At 36.3% G+C, this 15,064-nt stretch overlaps 1 pseudogene; it reads right to left on the bottom strand.

Annotated features, from left to right (window-relative positions):
* Positions 1–5,691: 5,691 nt before the first annotated feature.
* LOC122063060 lies at positions 5,692–10,331 on the bottom strand (annotated as a pseudogene).
* Between the last annotated feature and the right edge of the window lie 4,733 nt (positions 10,332–15,064).

Raw genomic sequence — 15,064 nt, 5'->3', positions numbered from 1 at the left:
ACTAAAACGGTGGACAATGGCTTTCTCCTCAAATCTTATCTCTAAATATGATCTCCCTCGTTACCTTAAATTTGGGATGACAAGGTACTTGCACGTGTGAGTTGGTGGGTCAAATTTATCATACACCAAAGCAAACAGTGTTGTTTTTTTTTTTGATAGTTAGGGAGGGGAAGTAGATAACAGCAAGGAGGGCTCGGGTTAGAAGGCTAAAACCCAAGACCTCTTGGTGAGTGTGAACTTTTTGCACAACACAGCTCACCAACTGCACTAGGTAGTTGCTTTTTTTTTTCTTTTTTCACTAGAAATTCTGAGATTTTATTAAAAGTAATGAAGAAAAAGAAATAAGAACTGAAAAACAAGAAAATGTGATTCAGAGCTTCCCACCTTCGGCATTGCCATCAACAGGGAGCTCTGAAACACCTACAATAAACTATGAAAATTGGTATCTGGGTCTTCCCGCTGCATCGTACACAATCTCATCATTAATGAATGATGGGAATGATATATCTAACTCAGATGTCCCTGACTTTGCTGCATTTGTCGCAATATAGTTCGATATTGAGTTTGCTTCCTTGAAGCAATGCATGATTTTCCAATTTATTGCATTTAAGAAAGGCTGAAACTCCAACCAGTCGAGCATTACATACAATGGGACAACCTTTGCTTGAACTGAGGTTACTACAGCCACCGAATCAGCCTCTATCCATATTATTTCACTAGGTAGTTACTGTTAAAGCAAGCAATGTTAGTGTGGAAAAGAATAACTAAAAGAGAATGGCAATGCCTCTTCCCCTTGTTTTAGCAATCAAAGCTATTGTAAATTCACAAGCTAACCATAACAAGGTAGTAACTCATGACCAAGGTTTTAAACTTGGATTTGGTCTCAACTGATATTAATCTAGATCGGATTGGTATCAGTCAGGATCAGATGGATTTATCCCTACATTTAAAAAAAAATGGTGTTTTGAATCATTGTACGCTTTATATCTTACCAATGAATCGGTCAAGATCGGTGATCAATCTTACGATACCAATCCAATCCAATTTTTAAAACTAGGTTCCATTAGCGAGTGAAGAGATTGGAAGGAGAGAGAAAAATCAAATATAACTAATTAGTCATTATTAAGATTTCGTTGTTTTATTTATTTATTTAATTTTTTATTTCATGAAGTGCAGTCTCAAAATCACATGGAATTAAAGAAAAATATCTTAGAATTCAAGAGATTTGTCATGGATTGCCATTGTTGATTGGTAGATCTAGAATTAATTTATGTATATATGGATGAAGTAGATGTTTGACTTGTAAGTGGTCATTGCGTCTCAGAGCAGCAATTTAAGCATGAAAGAGCCAAATTATCGACAACTTTGTGGTGGAAGATTATCACAAGGAAGAGGAGCTAAGTCTTACCATTATGCAACCCCCCCTTCCACCCCACCCATCCACCCCCCTCCCACCACCCCCCCCCTCCTCCCCCCCCCCAAAAAAAAGTTTGAAAAAAAAAAAAAAATTCCTTCACCAAATGGAATGGGAGTACTTTTAAAAAGAAAATTGAGCGGCCCATCTTCTTTTGTCTATAATTTTGTTTGACTTACTAAGAATTGAAGAAATTTACAATCAAAAGAGGCTCTACTTTCTTCTATCCCATAATTCAATTTTTCTTTTAAAAGCACTCCCATTCCATACGGTGAAGACTTATGGCCCATTTTTCTAGAAATGTGTTTTTTCATTTATCTTTGTTCAAAAAAGAAAAAACACCTTAAAAACTATAAAGGAAGAGGCACTAAGTCTTCACCGTATGGAATGGGAGTGCTTTTGAAAAGAAAATTGAGTGGCCCATCTTCTTTTGTTTATACTTTTGTTTGACTTGGTAAGAATTGAAGAAATTTACAACCACAAGAGGCTCTATTTTCTTCTGCCCCAAAATTCAATTTTCTTTCTAAAAGCACTCCCATTCCATACGGTGAAGACTTAGGACCCCTTTTTTTTTCAGAAACATGTTTCTTTCATTTTTTTCTGCTCTGAAATGGAAAAATACCCTAAAAACTGTTTAATTTTTCTGTTTTGTTTCACTTGTTTTTCGAAATAAAACTAGAAATTTATGCCAATTTCTGAATCTAGAAACAGGAATGTTGAAACAAGTCAAACTCATTTTTCTGTTTCTAGAAACAAGTGGGAGGGATAAAACTTGTGAGGACCCGATACTTCAGCTGACCTAGCCCAACCCCAACTTATTGTTGAAACTTCTCGATATCAAGAAGCGACAACTCCAACCTAGTTGTGCAAAGTTCATAGTTTCGAACTACCTTCATCCTTCTAAAGATCATCTCCACGAAGCATACCCCAACTCCAATGTTGTGCCTTCACTCATGAGCTGCGTACTTACAACTTCGTGCTTTCACTCATGTCTTGAACCCGATTACACTATTGAAAACATTTCGGAAAATTGAAAAATTAAACATCTTTTGCAATTCAAAAAAATCGTTTCTTAGCACAGAAATTAAAAAAAAAGAAACATTTTCTATTGTTTCTAGACGTAGAAACAACAAAAACAAAATAAAATGCGCCCTTAGCTCCTCTTTCTTGGGACTGTCTCCCACCACAACGTTGTTGATAATTGGTCTCTTTCATGCTTAAATTGCTGGTACGGGCTCTTCAAATAAATCCTGTTACTTCCACTCTAGAACGTCCAGCAAATGTTTGGCAAAAAAAACGCGGCTGGAAAGTTTCCCAAAATAGCCCATATACCTACTTTTCTATATTCTAGAGGGTAAACTCAAAAGAAATTGCACTTGACAAAAGTAGAAGGAAAATTAAATTAAAAAAAAAAAAAGAGAGAGAGAGAGAGAAAAGGAAAAAAGGGAATATTTAGGGCCGTTTGATAACGTTTCTGCCGTTTCTGTTTCAAGAAACGGCAGAAACATAAATTTTCGTTTCTAGAAACAGAAACGGAATTGAAGGTGTTTGATAAGTCATGTTTTTAGAAGTCAATGGTAACCAGTGAAATAATTGCCACCAGTCGTTTCCAGAAACGGCAAAACAAGTTCGCCTAGGTCGTTTCTTGAACCATAAATAAGTAAAAATTTCTATTTCTATTTCTAAAAATAAGTGAAACGAAACAGTTTTATCAAACGCTTTTTGCTCCGTTTCTACTGTTTCTGGAAACAGAAACGGCAGAAACGCATTTCTTGAAACGTTATCAAACGGGCCCTTAGTTAAGCTTCAAGTTAATTCGGCGTTAGTACAAGCTACAACTAGCACTAGAACTTGGGGCCGCCAACCATTGGAGCACCAAGAAGAGCAACAATTTAACTTCAATTCAATAAAGAAAATACAGTCCAACTCATTAACTTGGCCTGTTTCCTTGTCTTTAATATGCATTATGATGCTTTAAAATAAAAATCCATTACTTTTAATTCCAAAATGCATTATTGCTCTTACTGTGACTAAAAAGAGTTAAGGAATTCTTGAAATATTTAGTTTACCAAAAATAATTTCTAAAAAAGGACTAAAGGTAGCGTTTGGTAACGTTTCTGCTCCAAAAACGACGTTTTGTGTCAAAAATGAAAATTTCAGTTTCTGTGTCAAAACGCTGTTTTTAAACAAAAAAAATGGTGTTTGGTGAATCTGTTTCTGGAATGATTTCAAAACGTAGGTCTTCTCTCCTCTCTATGCGCGAAATTGTGAAAAATGAAGAGCTAGGGTAGAAGACAAGTTTATCGGGAACGATTTCCCTAAAATACCCCAAATAGTTCCTTTTTTCTTTTTTTATTTGGAACAAAACTGGGAAGACGGAACACCTATTTGTTGTTTCGTCAATTCCAATTTCGACTTTTTTTTTTCACTTTTTTTCGAAAAAAAAACGGAAATTAGTTTATGATGCACCAAACTCTTTATTCCATTTTTTCGTCCCAATAGAATGAAAAAACTACAGAAACGTTCCAATAGAACGTTACCATATGCAGCCTAAGACCACTACTTCCTTTTCTTCATAGCAATGCCTATGAGTGATTACCCCCCCCCCCTCCTCCTTTTTTTCTAATGCTAGAGGAGCTTGGAATGGCTGGATGTTGGTCTTCTTGGAAAGCTACCTTAATTGGCATTAAAAAAAAAAGGTTTTCAGTCTTTAAATTATCTCCAAGAAAAGTAAAATTAGAGTATTTGTTGTTGATGCAAAGTGGATTTTTAGGGTCGATTAGCAAAGTGCCTACTTCCATTAGTCCTCTACTCCTCTATGAAGGATACAAATGAAGGTTATGAGCCATCTTATATGCAAATTAAGGTCCATAAGGTATGAAATGGGACTACTTTTACAGGCAATGGAGTCAATTAGTAATGAAACTGTGACATAAAAGTTAATTCACTGTGACAACAATAGTCACTCCTGCTAGTTGGGGACCCATTTCCATTAGTCTACCATAAAGGAAGTTAATTGAGGCCATAAATAAATATCATTTTTGTTAGAGATTTTCAATTATATTTGTCTGATGGCAATACCGAAGGTGGAGAGTATTAAACCTAGCATCTTTCATATTAAATTGTTAGTGAGGAAGATCCATGTTGATGGCAATGCTGAAGGTGAGGACTCTCTTCTCGCTATGACATATTCTTGATGTATTCTTTTCTCTTCGAAAAATAAAATAAAAATTGAAGCTATAAATAAGCATCTATGCTAGGAAATTGATACTGCTTTGCTACTTCCATGATCAATAATTTTGTGTTTAAAGGGTAAGGATTGTACACAGATGTTGTAAATAAAGGGTCACATTGTCTTGAAGAAACAATTTGTTAAGTTTATCTCGAATTCTTGACCCGTTTTGAAGATTGACCCACTCTGACATATTTTGGTGGCGACTGGAATGAGAAGTTTTCTAAGATCTGTGATAGAAGCAGAGGGGTTGGGCTAGATCAACCGCGATCCGATGGGTCGACCCTTGACTTGGAGTATATAATGTATTGTTGTCTTGTTGAGCAAGTTATTGTATTTTTTGGGGTTTTTCGAGCTAAGGTTTCAGGACGAGTTTTCTCACCGCTACTTGGGTGTAATCTCTATTCTACATAGTGAAACATCTTCTTCTTTGCCCGAGGACGTAGCACACCACACTGGTGTGTGAACCTCGTTAAATCTCTATGTCATGCATATATTTTGTCTGATTATTTTCGTATTTCTTGGTGTTTGCTCTAACACAATTTCATTAGAATCCATCAGTTCATTGCATGTAGATCCATGTTTCCAATTTAGAAGTTAAGCTTGCATCCTTGTTAGAATAATGACACTTGAAATTAAGGTTTCATTTGGATGTTGCAACCACCTCTTCAAAGTTCTGTGAACTCAGAAAATCCATTTGATCTATACTTGACACAATACTAGAATTATTCTTTCGAAAGAAGAGATGGGAAGGATTTTTAGTTGAAGACGGGGTACACAGATTTGATAAGAAAGGAAGCAAATAATTGATGCTAGAAATCAAGATGTTAATGGGTAAAGTATGGGATGACAAAAACAAGTAGTCAAAACCACACTTATCAGAAAAAAAAAAAAAAAGTAGTTAAAATGACAATCGATTTCGACGCACTTAGTACGCTCATGGAAGATGGGGTTCGCAACAAAGTGTAGGTGCAGCCTGGTTATCATAGTAAAGACGCATAGGAAAGGGATGAGAAACACCCAAATCCAAAAGTAAAGTCTTCAACTAAACCAATTCACAAGAAGCAGCGGCCATGGACTGATATTCAGCTTCAGCAGAAGAGCGAGATACAATGGGTTGTTTCTTTGTCCGCCAAGAAAGAAGACTAGAACCAAGAAAAGTGATGTACCCAATCGTGGAAGGACTTGTAGTGGAGGAGGCCAACCCAATCAAAGTCACAATACGCTGAGAGATAGAGGGAGAGCTATCAGCTGACAACAGAATACCACGACCAAGAGAACCTTTGAAGTAACGAAGGACACGCTGAGTCGCAACAAAATGTGGCTCACGAGGCTGATTCATAAACTGACTAAGAATATGGAGAGCAAAGTTGATAATTAGTTGAAACCTAGGTCTCCATGTTGAAAATATATGAAACATTTTGATTTCTGATCCCAGCCTTAGTTGAAGATGCTAAGCAACACAAAAAACTTAAAAAGACTATAATTAGGGGTGTCAATGGGTTGGGTTGGAGAGATTTTTTAAAACCCCAGCCCAACCCTAAGGTCTCTTAACTCAGCCCAAGCCTAGCCCATCTCATTCCTAAGTCGGGCTGGGGTATCTCAACCCAGGTCCAGCCCAGCCTGACATCAGGCTTGAAAAATTCCAAGCCCAAGCCCACCCTGCAGGCTGAAACGCTTAGCCCAAGGTCTGACCGGGCTCAGGACTAGTTAGGCTTTTTTGATAACTCTAAGTTTGGTAGAAATTTGGCTGCTACTTGGGTAGCAAGGTTGTAGCTAAAGAAATGGAATCTCAAAGGGTAGTTTGGAAAATACTATAACTTAAGAGTGTATTTGTGAACCCAAAGGGAAAGTGAATTATTCCATTTTAGTGGTTGTAGGCCCGAATAGTAGGAACTTCAAAAAATTTTCCCCTAACTATAATGATTCACTAATGTTCATGACCCAATCTCGGAAAAAAATTGTCTGCAATTCCGATCTCGTACAATTTCGTGCAATACCACCTTCAGGGGGTGACACGTGTATTGATACCAATGCAATGGTCTAGATCTGATTTAAATGCCTCTTCACTGATTTAATGTTTTATTAGTTGTACCAGATCTGGACCATTGTATTGGTATCAATACACGTGTCACCGCCTGAAGGTGGTATTGCACGGAATTGTACGAGATCGGAATTGCAGACGATTTCAAACCCCCAATCTCACTCTAATCTTCCTAATACACTCTATAAAACCCAAAGAAAATTTTCTTTTTGAAATTAATAGTTCTATATTATTCTACAATCTCCACAAATATATAAAATAACCTCATTAAACAATATCAGAAATTCCATCAAATAAAAGTTCACATCAAGACTAACTGTCTTGTGGCAATTAAAACTTCAACCAAATTAAAGTATTATGAACTACTGAAATATAATAAAATGAAACCCCAAGGAAATATCATGTCCAATCATCAATAGCTCTCTCGAGCAGCACTAATCTCCACTAATGATGATCTGTGAGGAAAAATAACAGAATGAGCGATAAAGCCCAATAAGATAGAACAATGACATATAACAATATATAAAAAGAAAGAAATATTAAGTAAATCATAGAGTAACATCAATCTCATGTTGAGTGTGAAAACCTTCCAAACACCACAAAACATTCCATTCATGCATGTTTTAAAACTCACAAGCAACGGTAAAATATATTAAGTATAACTAACACGTGTATGGTTTGTTGCCATTGTACACAACTAGTGAGGCATCTTAACAAAAATATCACAATGACCAGCCGTCACCACTTGTCAGGCCGGACAAAAGCAATACTACCACAGTACCACCCCTGGTGGGACGCCCTTTTTTTTTTTTTTTTTCTGTCTTCTTATTTCCTTCTTTTACTCTTTCAACTCAAAATCACTCTTTCAACTCAAAATCTGTTGGGACTTCTGGTTTGACTTGGACCCTTGGCAGGTCAACACTGCTTCCCGAATCCTAGAGTGCCGAATCTTCACATGGTCTATCTTAAATATAGACCAAATCAATCCATTAAATTTTTCTAATTGATACTGGGTTGAACCATTCAACAGAATCAAAAATTGACTTGGTCCATCTAACCTGAACCATTTGGCAAGTCTTTTACAGGTTCAAATACCAATTACAATACTTCACCTGACATGCCTTACCTGAACACACCCATACATCCTATACATACATTTTATTTAATGAAACAAATTGGGGGTGTGATTTGTTTATAAATACTCTTTTCAAAGTATTATATATATAAAAAAATTAATAAAAAATAAAAATAAAAAAACCATTGTTTAGATGATTTCGGATCGTTAAGAATTCAGGTTTCAAGGATGGTCCCCTGCACACCACATTCAACTGAAGGAGAAAACATCAAATACAAATAGAAATCATACCAAAAAGAGCCTAAATTAAAAGCATAATTAACTAACAAAAACAAAAGAAAAATATGCTAGCTTTGTCAACAAATACAACAAATTTAATTTTTGAAGGAAATGATGACTTACCACCGTTCATAGCCCTTATTATAGTTCATCTTCCTTGGTAAGTGTCAACTCCAAAATAAATGTCCTTAATCTGATGCAGCTCTTTGACCACATCATTTATGTCCATTCGATCACACAGTGATTCAACTGAGCAAGCAACTCCAATTCTAATAATTGAATTAAGGCACTCTTGCACTTTATCCTCCATGCATCTTCAACTTCCATTGATGTTGTTTACAGTGGTTTTTGCCTCTTCTTCATCTTCTTCTAGGGGGAAAAGTGATGAGTCAACGACAACCATCACTCCATCACGCAAAGCCCTCCCAAACCAGCAGTGAAGATTAAAGTTATCTTTGAACATTTCATTAGTTGGCCACTTCCCTGTGAATATCTCTAACAAGAGAATCCCATAACAATAAATATCACCATGTGTTGAAACGTCAGCACCTGCACCATACTCTGTAATTTATGCATCTAAGATTAGTACTTCTATAAATAGTGAGAATATGAACAAAGTCTACTAGTCTTAGCTAGAAGAATAAACTTGTTTGAGATGTTAAACTTCCTTTAGGAAGGGGCTAAAAAAAATTACAAAATGTATGTAAAAATAATAATTATACCTTAAGGTCTTGCAATGGAATAGGTAAAAAAAAAAAAATAATAATAATAATAATAGATTCATTGTAATAAGGTAAGCTCAGTTTCAACTTTCGAAAGAAGAAGAAAAAATTATACTAAGATCAATGAAAGAGGTACATTAATTACCTGTGCGATGTATTGGATAGATCCTTTTATACCAATTGAGCTTGTGTGATTTTGAGGTCTACTTGCAGATTTTAAAATTCTGGATATCCCAAAATCACCCAAATGTGCAGTCAAATTATCATTAAGAAGAATATTGCTTGGCTTTAGATCACAGTGAACAATCTGCATATGACAATGGTGGTGGAGATAATCTAATGTTGTTGCCATATCAATGGCAATATTCAATCTTTGAACAAGGTTTAAATGCCTTTGTTCATCTTGAATGCCATTTGTATGTGGATGTAACCACCTCTCCAAATTCCCATTGAGCATGAACTCATATACTAAAGCCTTAAAATCATTGTCTTCAAAATCTATACTAGAGCAAGATGTTAAGATTCTTACAAGATTACGATGCCGGATGTTTCTAAGGGATTCACATTCAGCCATGAAACTCTTGGAAGGACCTCTTTGTCTAATGTTGAGGACTTTTACTGCAACAATAGTTTTCCCCATGATTGAGAAATCCTTTGTACATGGAACCAAAACTCCTCACTCCAATCAAATTTGCATAAGAAAACCCATCAGTGGCTTTAAGGAGTTGGGCATAAGAGATCTTAAAATGACGACCCTCGATCAAAAGTATTGTGGATTCTTTCTTTTCTTTTCTTCTCCAGTAGATAATGAAAAAAATTGTCATAGAAATCAAACATAGAGATCCCCCACAAGCACATATGATGACTATTGGCTTGAAAACATGAGGCCTACCATCTTCTTTTGACTTTTGATTTTGGCACGCTGGCAAATGAAGTTCTGGTATACCTTCACAAAGCTTATTGTTTCCAATGATTGAAACTGCACTTAAATTTCTAAAGATTCCATTTATTGATACCTCACCTTCCAAATTGTTAAATGATAAATTTAACTTTTGTAACAACTTAAATGTGCCCAAATAGTTTGGGATAAAACCAGAGAAGTAGTTGTGTGAAAAATCTAACTCCTGAAGACCTCTTAGAGAACTCAGAAACGATGGTATAGATCCTTGAAATAAGTTACACTCCATAAAAAGGTTCTCTAGGATAGTACAAACACCAAGGGTGCTAGGGATTTCTCTGGACAACATGTTCATTGAAACATCTAAGATTTCTAGATTGGTCAGTCGACCAACTTCCGAAGGTTGAGATCCAAAGAAAGAATTTCCACTGAAGTTTTTCTCTATTAACGTAAAAGGATTAAATATCTCCCTAGGGATGATACCATTGAAGCCATTATGGGAAAGGTCCAAGCGTAACAAAGATTTGCATTTCCCAATACTTGAAGGTATTTTTCCTTGCAAGTGATTATCATATAAAGAGGGCTCAATCAAAAGTGTCAAGTTTCCAAGAGAAGAATGGATTGGCCCTGTGAATCTGTTCCTATATAATTCGAGTTGATTTAGCATTTGAAGTCTCCCAATTGAAGTTGGAATACTTCCAGTAAGTTACTATATCGGCCAAGGCTGATATCGACCTGGTATCAATCTTGGATCAGACCATATTGGACAGATATATATCAGTTTTTTAATAAAAAATAAATTTTTTTTATGCTTTTACCCTTGAACCACACTTAAGTATTGGAATCAGAAAGATTAAGATCAAGAATCAATTAAGGCCAATATCAATCTGATTCAATCGATACTGACCAATCCAATTTGAATTTTAGAACCATGCTTAAGAGAGACTGGTCTAATTTTTTAGTGGAAAGGAAGTTTCCCAAAAATAGCCCATATACCTACTTCTCTTTATTCTAGATGGTAAGCTCAATAGAAATTAAATTAGACAATGAGATGCTTATGATGCTTTGAAATAGAAACCCATTACTTTTTTTAATTCCAAAACACATCATTGCTCTTACGGTGACTAAAAACAAGTTCAGAAATTCTTGACTATTTAGTTTACTAAAATCATTTCTAAAAAAACTAAGGGTCTGTTTGATTTTATTTTCAGAAATGTGTTTTTCTGTGCTCAAAAATAGAAAAACACCCCCAAAACCATTTGATTTTTCTGTTTTGTTTCAGTTTTAATTTTTTTTTAAATATAAATAGAAATTTATATCTAGTTCTGTGTTTAGAAACAAGTAAGACTTGTTTTTCTATTTCTAAAAACAAGTGGGAGACAAAAATTGTGAAAACCCCAATACTTTACTCGACCAACCTCAACCCATTGTTGAAACTTCTTGTTATTCAGAAGTGGTGACTCCAACCTTGTTGTGCAAAGCTCACAATTCTGGGTTGTCTTTATCCTTCTGAAACTCATCTCCACGAAGCATACCTATAACTTCAATGTTGTGCTTTCACTCGTGAGCTGCATACCTGCAACGTCGTGTCTTTACTCGTATCTTGAACTCAACTACATTGTTGAAAATATTTCGTGAAACAAAAAAATCAAATACCCTTTTGCAATTCCAATAATAGTTTCTTAGCACAACAATAGAAAAAGCTGTTTCTATTATTTCTAGATTTAGAAATAAGAAAAATAAAATCAAACAGGCCCTTTGTATAAGCACTACTTGATTAAATATTTGTTGTTGATGTGAAAAGAATTTCTGTGGTCGATTAGATTAGAGTACATGCCTCCCTTCCTTTAGACTTCCATGAGCAGAGAAATAAATCGAGGCTATAAGCACCTTAAGAAGAGAGTCATTATTGAATGAAATAGGACTACATTTACAAGCAATTGAGTCAATTAATAATGAAACTATGACACATAAGTCAATCCATTATATGACTTATGTCATGGTCAACTTGTTACTTGATGACCCACTTCCATTACTCTACTCACCCCGCACACCATGAGACATCACTTTTTGTTATTGACACTTTTGACTTAGGGGCCGTTTTATAACACTCTGGGAGAATGTTTCTAGTGTTCTTCTATTCAGCGGGAATGCAAATAGAACAGAAATATGTTTGGCACGTCCGGTTCATTTTTGTATTCTCCCAGAATGAACCAATGAAAAAGAATGACTAAAGAATACATTGCAAGAGTACCAAAAAGTTACTTTTCTATTCTTTTACAAACTTAAAAGAACAAATCCATTCAAAACCCCACAACCCCTTTTCTGCATCTCACGATCAAAAACCCCCAAATACGTCGCTTCCCTGCAATAGGTTTTCACTCTCTCGGTCGCCGCTTCCCTGCAACGGTCGCCGCTTCCCTGCGACGGTCGCAGCTTCCCTGCAACGGTCTCTCCTCTCGGTCGCCGCTTCCCTGTCTCTCTCCATCGCCGCTTCCCTGTCTCTCTCTGTCGCCGCTTCCCTGCCTCTCTCTCGGTCGCAGGTCGGTCGTCGCTTACCTGTCTCTCTCGATCGCCGCTTCCCTGCAACTCTCTCGGTCGCCGCTTCCCTACAGCAGATATTGTCTCTCTCTCTCGCTCTCTCGCTCTTTCGCTCTCTCGCTCTTTCGCTCTTTCGCTCTTTCGCTCTTTCGCTCTCTTAGTCTCAAGTATCAACACACTTTCGTACTTGGAAGAGACCTCTTTCTCTGCATATGTACAAACTACCGAATAAAACAAGAATTAAAGTAGCAAAACAGCAGAACCGAACACAATAATGCACCTCTGATTTATATACAGGGCAGGGCCAGAAACTTCCAAATTTGAGGACCCCACTTGCCCTATGTATTGTTTCCAAAGTCTTAGCAGATGGGTCAAATCAGAGACTCTCTAGTGGTGGTGGTTACTATTGTTTAATTGCACCACCCAACAGAGAGAGAGAGAGACCATGGAGGGACAGTGAGGGGGAAAGGGATCCGGTGATTCCGGTTAGCTCAATATGACAAATTCACTATTACAAAGGTGGAGGAGACATGAGAGGTCTAATCCACAACTAAAGTTAGCAAAACAATAGAAAATCAGACTACCGCCAATTTTGCTCCTTGATGACCCACTTCCACTACTCTACTCCCCTCGCGCACCATGAAGCCACTTTTGTCATAGAGTGGATTGACATGACTTGCATCATGACAGAAATAGCCAATTTTGCTACTTGATGACCCACTTCCATTACTCTACTCCCCTCGCGCACCATGAGAGGCCAGTTTACACTCTTGACACTTATACCGTGACAGAAATGGGCAATTTTGCTACTTGATGACCCACTTCCATTACTCTACTGTCCTAGATCACCATGAGATGCCACTTTACACTCTGAGACTTATACCGTGACAGAAACAACCAATTTTGCTACTTGATGACCCACTTCCAGTACTCTACTCCCTTCACACACCATAAAAGGCCACTATAGTGGTGAAAGTAAAAATTTTGTAAGAGGTGAAAGTAAAATAAAAATTTCATTGCTTTTCAGCAGAGCATCTGAAATAACTTTTCGATTCTTAAATTCACTTTGTGGGGCATAATACTCATATGACACTATGGTTTGAGGAATCAAATTGGTATCGATTCTATCTTATCCTAATCGAAATAGATGAAGGGTAAAAAAAAAAACCGGTTTTTTTGAATAACAATTAGAAGCATTTCTGTTCAATCTAGGCTGATATGAATGAAGGATAATAAGATTTAAAAAAAATAAAATAAAATAAAAAATCAGTTTTTTAATGACAACCAGAGGCCTTTCTCTCCAATCCAGGCTTATACTGGCTAATCTAAATTGGAATCAGTATTGAAATTGGAATCAGCCATGTCCGATACCAAGACCGATTTATCTTGAACCATGTGGGCCACTAAAGATAGTAACAAGTAGCAGCTTAATTAAGAAGGTGGTGTGGATAAGGCAGAGCGGAAATTGCAAAATTGGCATCTCCATGCAACCTATTTGTAATTAGGGAAAAGAAGGCTAAGGGAGAAATGACCACATTGTCCACATAAAATGAAAATTTTCACCCTTGTTGGATGTCTTGGTGCACATTCTCACTGACCCTGCATTAGTGACAGGGCAACGCAGCCTATCAACGATCCCCCTCCCTTTTAAACGAACTTTTCTTAAATGTTGGGTACCTTATATGCAAATTACCTCAAAAAAAAAAAAAAAAAAAAAAAAAAAAAACTGCACCAACTTAACAAATTTCAGATGAAATTTCAGATGGAGACAATTGTGAATAAATATATCCCTAGTTTTTTTTTTCTTTTTTAAAGTTGGAATAAAGATATCCCTAATTTTTTCCTTTTTCCTCTTTTTTTAAGATGGTGAATTAAGAAATTTGGGGGATATATTTCTTTTTTCAAATTGGGAGGATGTCTCTCAACATTTTCGGGGTAAGGCTGCATATTTCTCGCCCCCGAACCTTGCACATGCAAAAGTCTTGTGCACTTGGTACGTCATTTTTTATGTAAAAATTAATTTCATTGCAAAAATAGCAATACATTGCAGACCCCTACTACGAAGACACATACATTATATATTAAACTCATACCACAACAGTTACATCATAGGACATTAAATACAAATAAACACTTAGACTCTATCTACAATAAATACTCCCTTCATAGGTACTTGTGACCAAAACATAATACCCCAAGCTTCTCAATTTTTCCCTCATGGCACATACTTAAAAGTACTCTCATATAATATTCTAGACTACTCCTTGATATCCAGCAAGAGAGGAAAAAGATCTCGTGGTCGTTATTGAAATTCTTATTGTTGTAGCAAATGTACTGGGCTACTTCTTGCCTTCAATCTGTCTTTGTACTTTCAGCTGTCTAGCTTCTCAACATCCATGGGAGACAATCCTAGCCTTACAAAAAAAAAAAAATAAATAAATAAATAAATAAATAAAGGGAACATCTTACATTTTCCATGTCAATAAGCCTAGCAACATAAGAGAGCAGATTAGGTTCACGTACAAGAACATTCTCTTACATCCCTGGTCCGTGGATGTAGAATCCATTTTCTCTCTCTTAATTTAATAAATTCTATATCCACAGACAAGTGATGTACGAGAATGTTCTCGTACTTGAATCTAATCCATTCTCGCAACAGAACCTTATTTAGATTTGTGAAAAGATGATGTTGCCTATGCAAACCATCAACTGAATACAATGTCCACTAGATTGGGTATAATAGCAAAGTGACCATAATGTTAATCAGAGGTTGATGACAAATTAGGGGTGTCATTTGCCATAGACACAGTTTCCAAAGTAATAAACAAAGAAAAGAAAAAGAAAAAAAACACCATTGTT

This window comes from Macadamia integrifolia, unplaced genomic scaffold, assembly GCF_013358625.1.
Source record: "Macadamia integrifolia cultivar HAES 741 unplaced genomic scaffold, SCU_Mint_v3 scaffold1186, whole genome shotgun sequence".
Classification (NCBI taxonomy): domain Eukaryota; kingdom Viridiplantae; phylum Streptophyta; class Magnoliopsida; order Proteales; family Proteaceae; genus Macadamia; species Macadamia integrifolia.
This window is presented reverse-complemented; position numbering and strand designations above follow the sequence as displayed.